The sequence below is a fragment of the Silene latifolia genome, chromosome 2 (assembly GCF_048544455.1).
Source record: "Silene latifolia isolate original U9 population chromosome 2, ASM4854445v1, whole genome shotgun sequence".
NCBI lineage: Eukaryota > Viridiplantae > Streptophyta > Magnoliopsida > Caryophyllales > Caryophyllaceae > Silene > Silene latifolia.
In genome coordinates this window covers 189,758,127-189,772,114 of record NC_133527.1, presented here as the reverse complement: position 1 = coordinate 189,772,114, position 13,988 = coordinate 189,758,127, and the positions used below count along the sequence as shown (strand labels likewise).

The 13,988-nt window shown below is 44.8% G+C and overlaps 1 long non-coding RNA gene across 1 annotated transcript; it reads right to left on the bottom strand.

Annotated features, from left to right (window-relative positions):
• Positions 1-3,309: 3,309 nt before the first annotated feature.
• Positions 3,310-5,786, bottom strand: LOC141631883 (uncharacterized). The gene is made up of 3 exons (XR_012537718.1): positions 5,432-5,786; positions 5,227-5,334; positions 3,310-3,445 (listed from the first exon to the last, which is right to left on the bottom strand). It is a non-coding gene; the product is annotated as an uncharacterized LOC141631883 (long non-coding RNA).
• Between the last annotated feature and the right edge of the window lie 8,202 nt (positions 5,787-13,988).

The following is a 13,988-nucleotide window of genomic DNA, read 5'->3' as shown; positions in this document are numbered from 1 at the left end:
TTGGGACGTGTCCAACAACGAGATTTAACATTCACTAATGTTAAAACCATTGAAAATCATAAAAGCCTTTTCAACCTTTTAGTTTAAAATTCTATAGTAAGAATACTATCTTTACTAAATATGATTATACAAGGCTTAGAAACTCGGAACAAAAGTAAGAAAAAGGAATACCTTACGGAAATAAATCAAAATTTCATTTTCAAATCCTTAAAAATAGGTTAGGTTTGCAGAAGTGACATAAACTTTCAAGAATGAATCGAAACTGGTAGCTTGAAATATTTAGAAATTCCCCGAAGTGAAAAGTAATTTAGACCTCATAGGAGTAGGTATGCTAAAAGGATTCAAGCTTAACTAATCAAAAAAAAACTATGATGAATTTTATGGGGTAAGAATTGAAGTCATAATTACAAGGATGTCAAAGATAGAGTTTCATAGGTTACCAACATCAAACTTACGAGAGGAGTATGATGATGTAAGGAAGAGAGATATGAGCGGTAACGCTCATGATCAAGGAAGAAGGGAGATTAGACACCAAGGAAACGCCAGACACTCATATCTCCAATAACAACATCACTCCCAAGAGTCTCCTCAATTGCTTATGTTACTTCTTCCTAACATATTCCCTGGAACAAGATATTTCACTATAAGTGTGATCTCAACGCTCCAAATTCTCAAACATCCCGAAACGACTTTCACAAGCCTAAGGTCAAGACTTCCAACAAAGCTGTATTTGTATCCCACTAGTGTCAACTATGGGTTCCTCAAAAAGTAAACCTTCAATCAAGAGTCCCAATACCATGCTCTAAACTCCAAGAGAAGGTTCCTCAAAAATTCCACAAGGTTCTCATTTCAAAACAAGGTAGTAACATACCAACCTCAAATTATGAAAAATCAATAGGATCTCAAGTTTCTCTATCCTTTTACTTATTAAGGATTCTCAAAAGCAGAACTACACCCAGCTCCAACATTGTCTCATCATCTCAAGCACTCAATGCGACCTCAAGGTCTATAAAACTATAGGATTAACAAATTCTTCTCAACACTAAGTCTCTCTAAACTCAAGAACTCTCAAGAGTCAACTAGAATGCCAAATCACATCACCAAACCATTCTGGTCATCAACATCCCCAAGGAGTATTCTTTCAAATTTGATATCCTAAACTTACTTACCATCAAATTCTCAAGGTACAAGGTCATAATTGTAACAACACTTTATCACCTCAGAGTTTCTAAAACCATAAATTGAAATTAGGTTCCTTAGCCTAACAATTGGTGTCATCCATACCATTACCCTTTCTAGTTACCAAAACAAGTGCTAAGACTTCCCAACAATGTAGCTTACTCTCACTCTCATAACATACTTCAAGTAGTAATCAATATCACCCTCTAAAACCAACAAATAATCCCACATTTAACATTTCCCACATGATAACATATACACTATCAAACCCTCATATCCAAAATGATTATGGAAGCCCAACCCAAACTCGGCTACTTAGTCAAACCTATATCCTCAAATCACATCTTACAAACTCTGTAAACATGGTCAACAGGGTACCAACTATACTAAGGAGGTAAGGAGTGATAACGGAATAGAGTAACAGTAAAACATTTCTGAAGGGTGTATGCATCTGACAAGTTAGGAAACTAAGGAGTCATACCGTAAAGACAACGGTTGACAAAAATAAGAGGTATTCGAGTTAAGAAGATATCTCGGGAAAGAAGAAGATACGTAAAATTTAGCATAAAGACAAGGTTCAACGATCGTTAAAGAGAAGGAAAGGAGAATAGAAGCGGCACAATGAAAGGGTTACCGCTTACTAAACACTCATCAAAGCTTATGATCGATATGATAAGGTTACTTCACTAAGGTGCTCAACAAAGCCCTAAATGTCTACTACATCGTAGGACTAACAAGGATTCCACAATGGTAAGTATTCCTCAACTCAATTGATTCTAAGAGCCAAAATCAATTCACCACACAAATTCATTTGTTACCATCCATGTCCCAAAGTATCTCCTTTACAATTCTCGTCATTGAACTTCACTTACTATGTCATCTCCAAGTACCTTGGCTTGTTTACTCCATCATCTCACCACTTAATACTTCTAGTTTCCGATACCATAAATTGGAATCACATCCTTGAACTCACGAACTATATCGAACAACATTCCACCAAAATTCCCAAATTCAGATATGTTTTATAAGGTCAACAAGGGCTACTCTATACTAGATTTGGTCAACTTAAAAGGTTTAACAAACTAACTAATTCCGAAGTACAATACCAATCCATTAATCAACATCAATGTCCTATTGTATTCCTTTCAAGGCCCACAAGGATTAGGGCTAACTATCATACCTTTAATTCTCCACAAGAAATATCGAGACTCTCAAATGGAGTAGCTTAGGTTCATTCCATCCTATGTTCTAAGTTAGTACCCATACTGAATCATCTATAACAAACAAGCTCTCTATAGACATAAATCCCAAGGTATTTTCTCAACTCACTAAACTCTCACATTAAGCACAACTAACAAGATTAACCAAAGGATCCCAAGTTATATTCTCCTATACCACACAAACCTTAACCAATCAATTTCTCAACTCGTTCACGCCCTCCAAAGTTACATTCTCTCAAAACTGGGTTCTCTTGGACAAGGGAACTATCCTGCGGTATAAAAGGAACGTGTCCACGTGGACTTTATTATAAGAAGAAGACGAACCTAAGATGAAACGGGAGAAAGAATTGAAAGGTAGTTACCTAGGCGAGATAAGAGGAATTTGAAAGACGAATGACCAACGAAAATGGAAGATTAAGGTAAGATACACTGAATACGAAAAGAAACATCAAGAAAGTGGAAGCATTCTACATTTGGCATAACCAACCTTTAGTGGCACCAAAACTAATAACTAACAATCAACAAACCTAACAATTAGCAATCACAAACAGACTACCACATAAAATCTTAATTCTACCCATCCTACCCTTCTCTCAAGTTTATTATTTTAAGGTCAAGTGATTTCTAAGTGGGGTGCACAAACGTGCATCGGGAGCAATAGGCTCTGATACCAACTGTGACACCCTTAAATCTAGCCTTGATTAAATACGTAAATTCTACAGAAAAACTGGTAGGATATGTTTGTAAATGGTTCAACTAGTCCAAAAACCTGCAATTTCAAAAAAATTTCTAACTAAACCATTCACAACCAATTCCAACTCAAGAAGAGTGTCAAAAACCCTGCAACAACTGATAAACTAATTTACATATATAACTAAAGACACGGAAATATAAGGATACAAACCAATAATAGAAAGGGAGACATATGTCCCTTCAAATTATATACAAACCAAAAGTATAAAAGGTTTACTAATAGAATAGCCAAAACTAGGTCCAAGGTTCCTTGCTCACTAGCCGTCTGTGACCCCCAACAAAGCATCAACAACCTGTCAATCGCATTTTATACAAACACGAAAGCCACAATTCAGTGGGGAGTAACTTCGAGTCCTCCCAGCCACGAATCGTCAAAATTAATGTACATGTAGTAAAACATGTAAACAAGATGATAAAGAATTCAATTATCAATTATTTTAACATATGAGTCCTAAACTGACCAAACTAAACTAACATGTGAAACATTTAACAAATTGTAATCCAAACTCTATCAACCATAGCCGGCTTGCATCTCACCTTCTATGATTCATAGAATCATCAAACAAGAAAGGGCAATATATCAAAGACAGGCATAAGTTCTTAGTCCTGTCAATAGTCACTTTGTAACTCAAGTCTATACCACGAGGTAGGGAAGGTAATCGAACCGGTATCTTGGCTCAGCGGTTACTATTAAGAAAACATGGCCAAGAGACAACACAACCCTAGCCTAAAATCTGCAGAGACCTAGACATGCGGATACACACCACCGCACCCAAGACTCACAACTTTTTTTAAAACAAAGTGAAGTGAGTACCCTAAGGACACCACCGAAGGGTCGGCTAGTACTTAAGTGACCCCATACTATCAAAATTAGTACCCGAGGTCATGCACCAACTTGGATAAACATCCACTAGTCAGGAACACAAAGGCTATCAAGCAGTGAACATATACTCGTCAAAGACTATAAAGACCTATCTATGATGGAGGCCGAAATACTCACCTAGGACCTAGTCACAGCTAGTCCCAGCTTGAATACTTTAGCCCACACCACTCAAGACTCACCACACAAGTCAAGTAAGACACCCACTTAACCTTAAGAGGGCAAAAAGTCCTACTTACCAACATAAAATCTAATATTCTATCATGTGAAAGGTTATATAAATGTCTATTTACAAAGATACAATCCCAACAGTTCCTCAATAAGTATTAAATACTAATTTCCAATCCTAGCAATTATAACAATATAAAAGGCTTTAGGGGAAACTAGGGCCATTTCTACAAAATAAGAAGCTATTAAAATTCAACTAACTAAATAAGAAGCTATTTAAATTCAATTAACTACACATGTGAAATAGAGATATAATAAATGACCTAAAACAAGAAAAAGGCCGATTATCTAATTCATTCAACCGAATTTTTACCCGCAACCCCAGCCCTGCGACAGTGCACGGTCAAATTGCGGTGACCAATCACTCAATTAATCGACATCGCATCAGTCAAAGGGACTAAGGCTCAGTTTTCGGCACAATCAACAAAACATTACAATTATAGCTATAAAATTCATTTTGAGCCTATTAATTACAAATTTCCTTTTGTAAATTATCCTAACATGTGATAATTGTCAATATAACATAATTTTTCTACCCTTAGCATAACTTTTAGCTACTTTTATGATTCTCTTAACAAATTTAACCATGTATACTCATTCTAATTATATCCATGATGAACCTAAAATGACGGACAAAGCATGGAAAACCGCGAAATAAGCAACGGACCGACCCGGGCCAACCCCAAGACCGGCCGGGGCTGCCGTGGGCCTGCCACTGCCATGCCGCTGCCGCCGTTCCATTACCATTTTTTTTTTTTTTCATTTTTATACATTATAAGACCGTCTGAAAATTAATTAATCGTCCCCAATTCAACTTTGATAATTTAAACTACCAAAAGGCACAAATTAAGCTTGCATGCAACTAAGTTTAACATGTGAAAATTACTACCCAAACAAAAATTCACCAAACATACAAAAATCAAAAACATGTGACGATCTTTCGTCGAGTAACTCGAAATATGTTACCTTAAGCTAGAAAATGAGCAATTAGTCCTCAAAACCGAAACCCTAACCACAACTAACCGCTATCCTCTACAATATACGAGTCCCCGAACTCGTCTTCCAATCCTTCACCTAAATAAACAATTAAAACACAATAATTAAGCAAAAATACCGAATTTCCGAAAATTGGTCTTAAAATAACTTAATGAAAACTGAAATTAGAACATACTAAGTCGTAGATCGCGGCGAGGGGATTCCGGAAAGGTAAATTATGCGAAAAACGGACAAGAAACGAAGATTTTATGGCGATTTTAAGCTTGATTTTATGTTAATGGTGTTTTGGTGTTTTTGTAATATGTTGAGGATGATGATGAACAAAATCAGAAAAAGAAAGAATAGGGGGGAGGGGATGCCGCGCGTGAGAGAAGAAAGGAGGAAAAAGTACGTGCGGGATTTTTAGTCGGGATTTTTAACGAGTCGGTTTTGACTCGTTTCAATAATAATTAAATCCGTAAGTCAAATGCAAATTCCGTCAAGTCCAAAGTCTTTAAACACGAGATTACAATAAAATTGAGTATTCATACGACCCATTTCCAAATTCGTTTACCCAACGTTCAAACGAATTGTCATTTTCCCCCCGATACGCCCTTATTTCGAAATAAAAGATTTTACACGGTTTAAACTATTTTTAAATATATCCAAACTATCAAAATAAATACTTTTCTTCAAAATATAATAAAATTATATTTCTTTGAATTATTTTTACTTTAAATACATTATTGTCAAATTTTACTTGATTAATTAATTATTTTCGAAATATATTAACGGTCCGAAATTTACGGGGCGTTACAGTAGGCGAAGACGTCTTTATTTTCCCTCAGCAGGTCTAGGAGGTCGGCCCTGAATTTTGGTTCCAGGTTGACACCGACGGTTACTGTGCGGCCTGGATCAATCTCCACCTCCTCGGTCTCTGCTCCTTCAACCATGCTGATGGTTCGGTCGTTCTCGGACCTGGGAATGTGCTGTATCTGGAAGGATTTTAATTTTGAAGCGCCGGCTCTCACCCTCTCTAGATACCTTGTCGTCCTATAGTCCCGAGCTTCGTACTCTCCTCTGATCTGGTTGGTTACTAGGAGTGAATCTGTTTTCACCACGACATGTTCCGCCCCGGCGGTTCTGGCTAGCTTGACTCCGGTTATCACTGCCTCGTACTTGGATTCGTTGATTGAGGCCGAGGAGGTAAGCTTCAAGGCGTGCTCAAACACGTCCCCGTTCGGGCTGAAAATAACGATGCTGGCCTTCGAGCTATCCGCCGTGGAAGGGCCGTTAGTGTGTATCTCCCATACGCCGGGATCCTTCTCGTTCTTCGAGACGAGCTTATGTGCCTCCCCCTGGTCCGAGACGTATATCAATGTCAGGGCCCGGATGGATATTACAGCGTCGACTTCGCTCAAAGTGACCCGACCTATGAGAACGTTGTAGGCAGACGTGCCGTCGATGACTACGAATTCAGACATAACACTCTTGACTGCGCCTCCCTCGCCGAACCTCACCGGCAATCTGACTGACCCCAGGGGTACCAGACCGGCTCCAGAAAAGCTGTACAACGGGTTGTGGTGCAGGGGCTCAAGTCTTCAATCCTCAGACCGAGGCTGAGAAAGCATTCTCTGTACATAATGTTCGTGTAGGCGCCTGTGTCAATCAGGCACCTCTTTACCAAGTGGTTGGCTGTCCAGGTGGACTGTAAGTGGGTCGCTGTGAAGGGCGATGACTCCCTCGTAGTCCTCCTTCCCAATGGTCATATCGGGGATGTTGGGAGCGGGGGTGGCTATGTTGGGCACAAAGTTGATGGCCTGATATGGTTCATTCAGGTGCCGTTTGTGCCCATGAGCGGACCCACCGTTCCCGTTGCTCCTGATGACAACATGGATTACTCCTATCCGTTCAAAGACGGACTTACTATTTGACCCGCCGGCATCTGGTTTTTGGCCTCCGGCAACATATTTGTCGAGGCTCCCCTTCCGGATCAGTTCTTCAATGGCATTCTTCAGATGTCGGCAGTCGTTGGTTAAGTGTCCGGTGTGGCCGTGGTACTCACAGTACTGGCTCGTGTCACCGTCACTCCTCGGCCTAGGGGGTCTTTCCCACTTCTGGCCCTCGTTCTTGCTCAAAGCGAAGACCTCGGCGGCCGATACGACTAGGGGGGGTGTGATCATCGTACCGTTTTTTGTAGTACGTTCCCGAGCTCCCCGGCATCCGCCGAGTTACATTTCTGGCGAGACTTGTCCGACCGTGACCTATTATTCTCACGGCGTCTTTCATCAGACCGTGACCCGTTATTGTCACGGCGTCTTTCATCCGGGTTGTCCTCCCGGCGCTCTTCTTTTACGAGTGCTCGGCCTCGGCTGGGCCTACCCAGGTCTTGTGATAGTCTTCTACCTTGATGGCTTGGTCGGCCATCTTCCCGGCGGCATCAAGCCCGGGCCTCCGCACTTGATGAGCTCATTTTTAAGTCTCCCCTTGGGAGGCCTTTCATCGTCGAAAGCCGCCAATTCGGGATTAATTTCTCGAATCTGCTGGACCTTGCCGTCGAACCTCTTCACATAGCTTCGTAGAGACTCGCCCCCCTCCTGTTTGATAGTTAGGAGGTCCGACGTCTCCACGGCCCTTCTTTTGTTGCAAGAGTACTGGGCTAGAAAGGCGTCCCTTAGGTCGGCGTAATAGTATACCGAGCCGTCGGGAAGCCCCTTGTACCAACTTTGAGCCATCCCATGCAAAGTTGTTGGGAAAACTCGGAACCAGACCTCATCGGGCTGCTCTCATACCGACATGTAAGACTCGAAAGCCTCGGCGTGGTCGGCTGGATCACTATCTCCTTTGTATGATAGAGGTGGCAACTTGAGCTTAGTTGGCACCTGGACTTCTTGGACGTAGGCGGCCGAGGGGTCTGTCGACCACGTGTCGAACGACACGCGGCGATCGGCTCCTCGCATTCCTAATCCGGCTCCTCCCCTCGTAGCGGGAAGGACTCCGTCTTCGACTCGGACTTCTCCTCCAACTCTGCTGAGTCGGACTCCTCTGGCTCCTTTGGGGTAAGCCTCGTTCGTGCTGCGGGGACGCTGTCCTCCCATGAGTGCGGGAAGGACTTAGGTCTACCACAACCACTTTGGGCTCCCCCGGCTCCCTCCTAGTGCTCCGTTCAAATTTTTCGGAGTCACGTTTTGGGCCCTGGTCTCCTGGACGGTTTCCGCCGCTCTTGTCGGCGTGACAGTGTGAGCAGGCGTATTACCAATTAGGTCCAGGAGCATTTTCAGTTTTGCTACGTCAACCACATGTCCCATGATGGTGACCTGGTTGGCGGGTAGCGGCGTGTCTGGTATTGTTGGCATCCCGAACTCCGGTTGGATTACTCCGCCGGTGGAGGGCTGCACGACTCCAGAATTGTTGAAGGTATCATCTTGGTAGAGTGCGGTTTCGTCGGTCACGACTGCGTCTTGTTGTTTCGACATCTTCTTTGCTTTTTGGGTGGGTTTTTGTTGTTTTTTTATTTGTTTGGGAATGAATGTGACTAGCTTCTAGTAGCGATTCCCCACAGACGGCGCCAATTGTTCCGGGTGTAATTTCAGAGCAGATATTCGTTACCACTCGTAGCTTGTAGAATGTCGTCTTTGGTTGAATCCTTCTTTCCTTAATTGTTCCTCTCGGCCTCTCCTGCAACAATGAACGAACTGAGGGCTTGGCTTTGTGCCAAGCGTACTCACTCCGACGCTCAAGTCAGTAAACTTAAGGGATAAGTTGTTACTTGGCTGAATGTATATTGTAGAGAGATAAGGAAGATAATACCAGATGAATAGTGTTTCTTAGGTTAACTTGTCGATGTTTTCCTCAATGAAGGTTGAGGAGTATTTATAGACTTTCACCTTTTGTCACGTAGTGGCCAAGTGGCCAAGTGGCTAGCAGGTGGAAAGACTGATCTACCCCTCGGCCGAGGGACCTATGGCAGGCCGGCGGGCCCTGTTGACTCACCGCCGAGGGGTCTTGGATATGAGTACGCGGGTATGTGCCCCGGCTGGAAAGTTACCATGCCGAGACCCAGGCTGACAGGCCGATGGGCTGCATCGGCTAGGCTGTCTAAGCCGTTGACTTGCTGTGGATATCTTTGACCTTGCTCAATATGTTGACTTGGTCAGCGGTGCAGAATATGCCCCATCAATTACTTTAAAAAATATGTTCACTAAAGACGTAATATAAACGTGAAAGAATGACATTGAAAATACAATCAGATAAAGAATAAAAAAAATATTTTACATCATAGATCGGGTGTTGGTTTTTCTTTTTAAGGGCTTCTTCAGAAAACCAGAGTTAGCCAAGTAGCTCGAGCAGGAGTGTTTATGAAAAGTTTAAAAATAGAAGGATATGTGTTGTAATAAATATGTTTATGTATATGTTTAATTAAAAAATTTAAAAAATTAATCAAAGTTTAAATGTTCACATAGTATAGAGCAAAGATAGATATTTAGTTATGTTCCGGGTGTAATTCCGGAGCAGGATTGTGACCACTTAAGCTTGTAGAATGATGTCGTTGCTTGTCTCTTCCTCTCACTCTCTTCCTGTAAAGATGAACAAACTGAGGGCTCGGCTTGGGGCCGAACGTACTCACTCCGACGCTCAAGTCAGTAAACTTAGAGGGATAAGTTGTGTGTTAACTTGGCAAAATATATTGTAGAGAGATAAGGGAGTTTATACCAGATTTCGGATCGTTTTCTCAATGAGAGATGATGAGTATTTATAGACTTTCACCTTTTGTCACGTAGTGGCCAAGTGGCCAAGTGGTCGTAGCAGGTGGAAAGATTGTCTTACCCTCGGCCGAAGGACCCATGGCAGGCCGGCAGGCCTGGTTGACTCCATGCCGAGGGGACCGGATGTGAGTACGCGGATATGCCTCTCGGTCGGCTAGTTGCCGAGCCGAGACTCAAGTGACAGGCCGACAGGCTGCGTCGGTTAGGCTGTTCTTCTGTTGACTTGTTGTCTTTTGGCTTTGACCTTGGTCAATATGTTGACTCGGTCAGCGGGTGCAGAATATGCCCCATCAATTTTCCCCCAGCGTAGTCTATGCCGTGGTATGGACCTTCGATGCGTTCTGAGCGTATTCTGCGCATGTCAAACTTCTTCCCCGGCTTCTTCTTCCTCGGCTTCTTCTTCCTCGGCTTGGTTCTGTTCAGGCCGTACCATATCCCCCCTCCACATGGTTGTGTAATGGACATCGAATGTGGAAAAGAGAATGGCGCTAGCCGAGACCAAGGTTGGGAGTGTCGTTTGCTTTTGATTGCCCCCGGCCGGTGCTGCCAAGCTTGGTTGATCAGCTGGCCGTTGGCAAGTAGGTACCAAGGAGCGTGTCGAAGAAGATTGGTACTGTATGTCGATTGACATTCCGTGGCTGCATGCTTGACACGTGGCTTGGCATTGATTGGTGGACGTTTTATGGGCTTTGCTCTGATTGGTCCGCTTCATGGGCTTTGCTCTATAAATAGAGCAGTGTGCCCCTCAATTTTCCGCACAATCTTCTTTTTCTTAAAAAAATTTCTCTCTCTAGTTTTCGAAGAGCTTTCTTTCTCTATCTTTCGAAGCGTTACTCGGCATAACATTTTCTTCCAAGGTAAACAAAAAAAATTTTCCCAACTTTTATTTGTTAAGTATTTGTTGTCACCATGTCTGCTGCTGATGCTCAACCCAGTACCTCTGCGCCGGGGGGCGAACCGTCGCGTCCTGATGAACAGGAGCCACTGGTTGTCACCCCGATAGGGTTCGGGGGTCGCAAGTCGCCTTCTCCTGAGATTGATGAGAAATTTTTGGAGGATTTCGATGATGAGGAGGAAGAGACCCCATCCGTCTCAGGGAGGCCGTATTACTCGTGGCACAGTGAAGCCTGTTCGATTAGGCCTGATACCGTGTGGACGAACAAGTTCACCTGTGTCTCTGGGCCTGAACTTTTTGAAGACCATTATAGCTTCGAGAGGGGGTATAGAATCATTGTCGTTGTGGGTGATCAGGCCGTCTGTTGCCCTCCCGAGAGTTGTATCGGCGTGTACATCAGACATCTGGAGTATGGGCTCCGATTTCCTCTTAATGAACACGTCGCGGCCATAATCAAGGCCATGAATGTCGCCGTGGCGCAACTGCATCTGTTGGCCATTAGGACGATTATTGGCTTCGTCTGGTTTTGTCTCTTTAAGGGGGAGACTCCGACGGTGAACCTCTTCCGCCGGCTCCACCACCTTCGGTAGACTACCCTAGGCGGCACGGGGTGGTACAGTATACAGACCGAGCCGGGTTATGTGACCGTCTCTAAGCTGACATCTTGCAAAGACTGGAAGGGGCGGTGGGTATATGTCGAGGTTCCGGAGGACTATCCACTGCCCCGATCCTTCCAGAGCCGCGTCAATTTGCGGTGTGAGAGTCAGGGGGAGCATGAAAGATATGTCTGCCGTAATAAGATTAAGATGGACGCCAAGAAGGTCTATCTTAAGGAGGACAAAATGCGGGCAATGAGCATGTTCGAGGCTGAGAAGGATGGCACGCCGAAGGGATGGATGCCTCCGACGCAGATCGTCTTTCAAGACGAGCCGCTTTGCCACGTCGGCCTCATACCGGCCCTCGGCCAGGGTGAGTGGGGTCGGTATGAGGCCCACCTTTGCTTTTATGCTTCTGTATTTGAGCCTCAGTTTACTTCTTTTGCTTAACTCTTGCTTTGTTTCTTGCAGATCGATTTGGCCGGGATCTCTCTGTCTCCATCCTTCGCAAGTTAGGACTTGACCAGGACAGGAGAGTTGTCGAGTTGCACCCTAAAGCCGCATCGCGTGATCGCAGGCCAGCCCCGCACGAGCTCATGGAGCAGGCGTTGAAGGAAATGGATGTGGGGGCGACTCAGGCAGAGATTGGCGGTAACGTGCCGCGCCGAAAACCAAAAGCAATGTCTTCGGCGGCTACGACGTCAACTCCAACGCCGTCTCAAATCCCCACAGTCCAAGAAGATAAGGAGGTCGTCAATGTTGACGAGGACGTCACCGTTCTGGAGGGTCCTCCTCCTTCAAATAAGAGAAAAGAGGCAACGCCTGCCGCTGCTGCTGTTACCGAGGCCGGGAAAGAAAAGGGGTCAGCCGGCCCTCAATCCAAGAAGGCCAAGACTGGTACGGATCTAACCCATGGCTCGGATTTAGCAGGTTCATTAGGCATTCCTGATGACAGGCTGGCTTTCTGATATGTCGATGAATGTTGACATGAACGCTTTGTCTGGGTTTTTTATAGATCAGCCGTCGCCAGCTGTTGTTCTCACCGAACGGCAATTGGAGAAGCAGCCTGTGCAGACGGGCGATAAAGATGCCGCCGCCGACTCCTTATCTCAGAAGGTTTCCTCCGTTCAGCTCAGGGCGGACGGCGTAAGGTTGGCCAAAAGGCTGGTGAAGTGGGCTGAAGCTGCCGGCAATCAGGTTATTGAGCAAGAAAAGCTCATGGCTCAAACTGCTCCTACGCTCAAACGGCTTAGGCTTGATCTTGCCGCTTCTAGGGAGGAGGCCGAGAAGGCGAAGAAGGACTTCATGGCCACCATGCAGGACTTCCTCGCTGAGCGAAAGCTTAAGGAGGATGCTGCGAAGGTGGCTCTGGCTGAGAGAGCTAAGGCTGAGTCTGCGTTGGCCGATGCCGCTAAGCTGCGGGAGGAGCGGAACAAATTTGAGGGCGGCTATAAGGCCGTGGTTGAGCAGAAGGAGAGATGGAAGACCCTTCATTCGGCGGAGGCGAAAGAACATAAGGGGACAAAGGCCATTCTTGCTCAAAGGGAGAAGGACATTGAGATGCTGAAGACCGTCATCATCCCTGAAATGTGTGCCCGGTACCGGGACCAAGCTGAAGATGCTACCAGGGATGCGATTAAGGAGCTCCTTCCTGAAGGCACCTTTCCTTGCCAAGATTTTGACAGGCTTCTGGATGAGAAGGCGGCTGCTCAGGAAGCCAAGGCCGCGACAGAGGCGAAGGCGGCGAAGGCTGCTCAGGAAGCTGAGGCCAAGGCGACCCATGATGCCAAGGTGAAGGAGGCCAGAGAGGAGGCTGAGAGGGCAAGGGCACGTGAAGCTGCCAAGTCTTCTTCTGGGCCGCCCACCAAAGATGATGTTCTTCTTTGCCGGTGGCGGCGAGCAACAATAGCATAGGGAGACGGGCGGTCGTCACCAGACTCACCTGGCCCTTCGGATAGCTTCAGCTGTTCGGGGGCCAACTTTTGAGCCTTCTCTCCCTGTCATCCTTTTGGCGCTTCATTGTCTCAATGTTATAATTTTTTGTTGTTTCTTCTTCTTTTTTTGTTAAACTTTGGTAGGTTGAGTTTAGGCTATCCTTATGTGGACGGCCGTCGACTTTATTTTGTCTCACTTGTAAACATTTTTATTAAAGTCTGTTTATTTGCCCTCGGCTTGGCCGAGGCTTTGATCTCAATCCTCCATTCAATTGTCTTCTTACGTTTTTAAACATATTGAGCGCTTTTTTCGTTTTTACCTTCGGTTTGGCCGAGGCAGTTAGACTGCGTATCTCAACTGTACTTAAACGTTTTTAGCAACATGTTGGCATGTCGGTCGCTTCCTCCTCCACTCTCGGTCTGGCCGAGGCGGTCAGATTTGCGCTTCCCAACTGCTGTTGTGAACATGTTAGTATATCGGTCGTTTCCCCGTCACTCTCGGCTTTGGCCGAGGCAATCGAAGTCACGACTCGACTGCATTCGTATCTGTAGACATATTGAT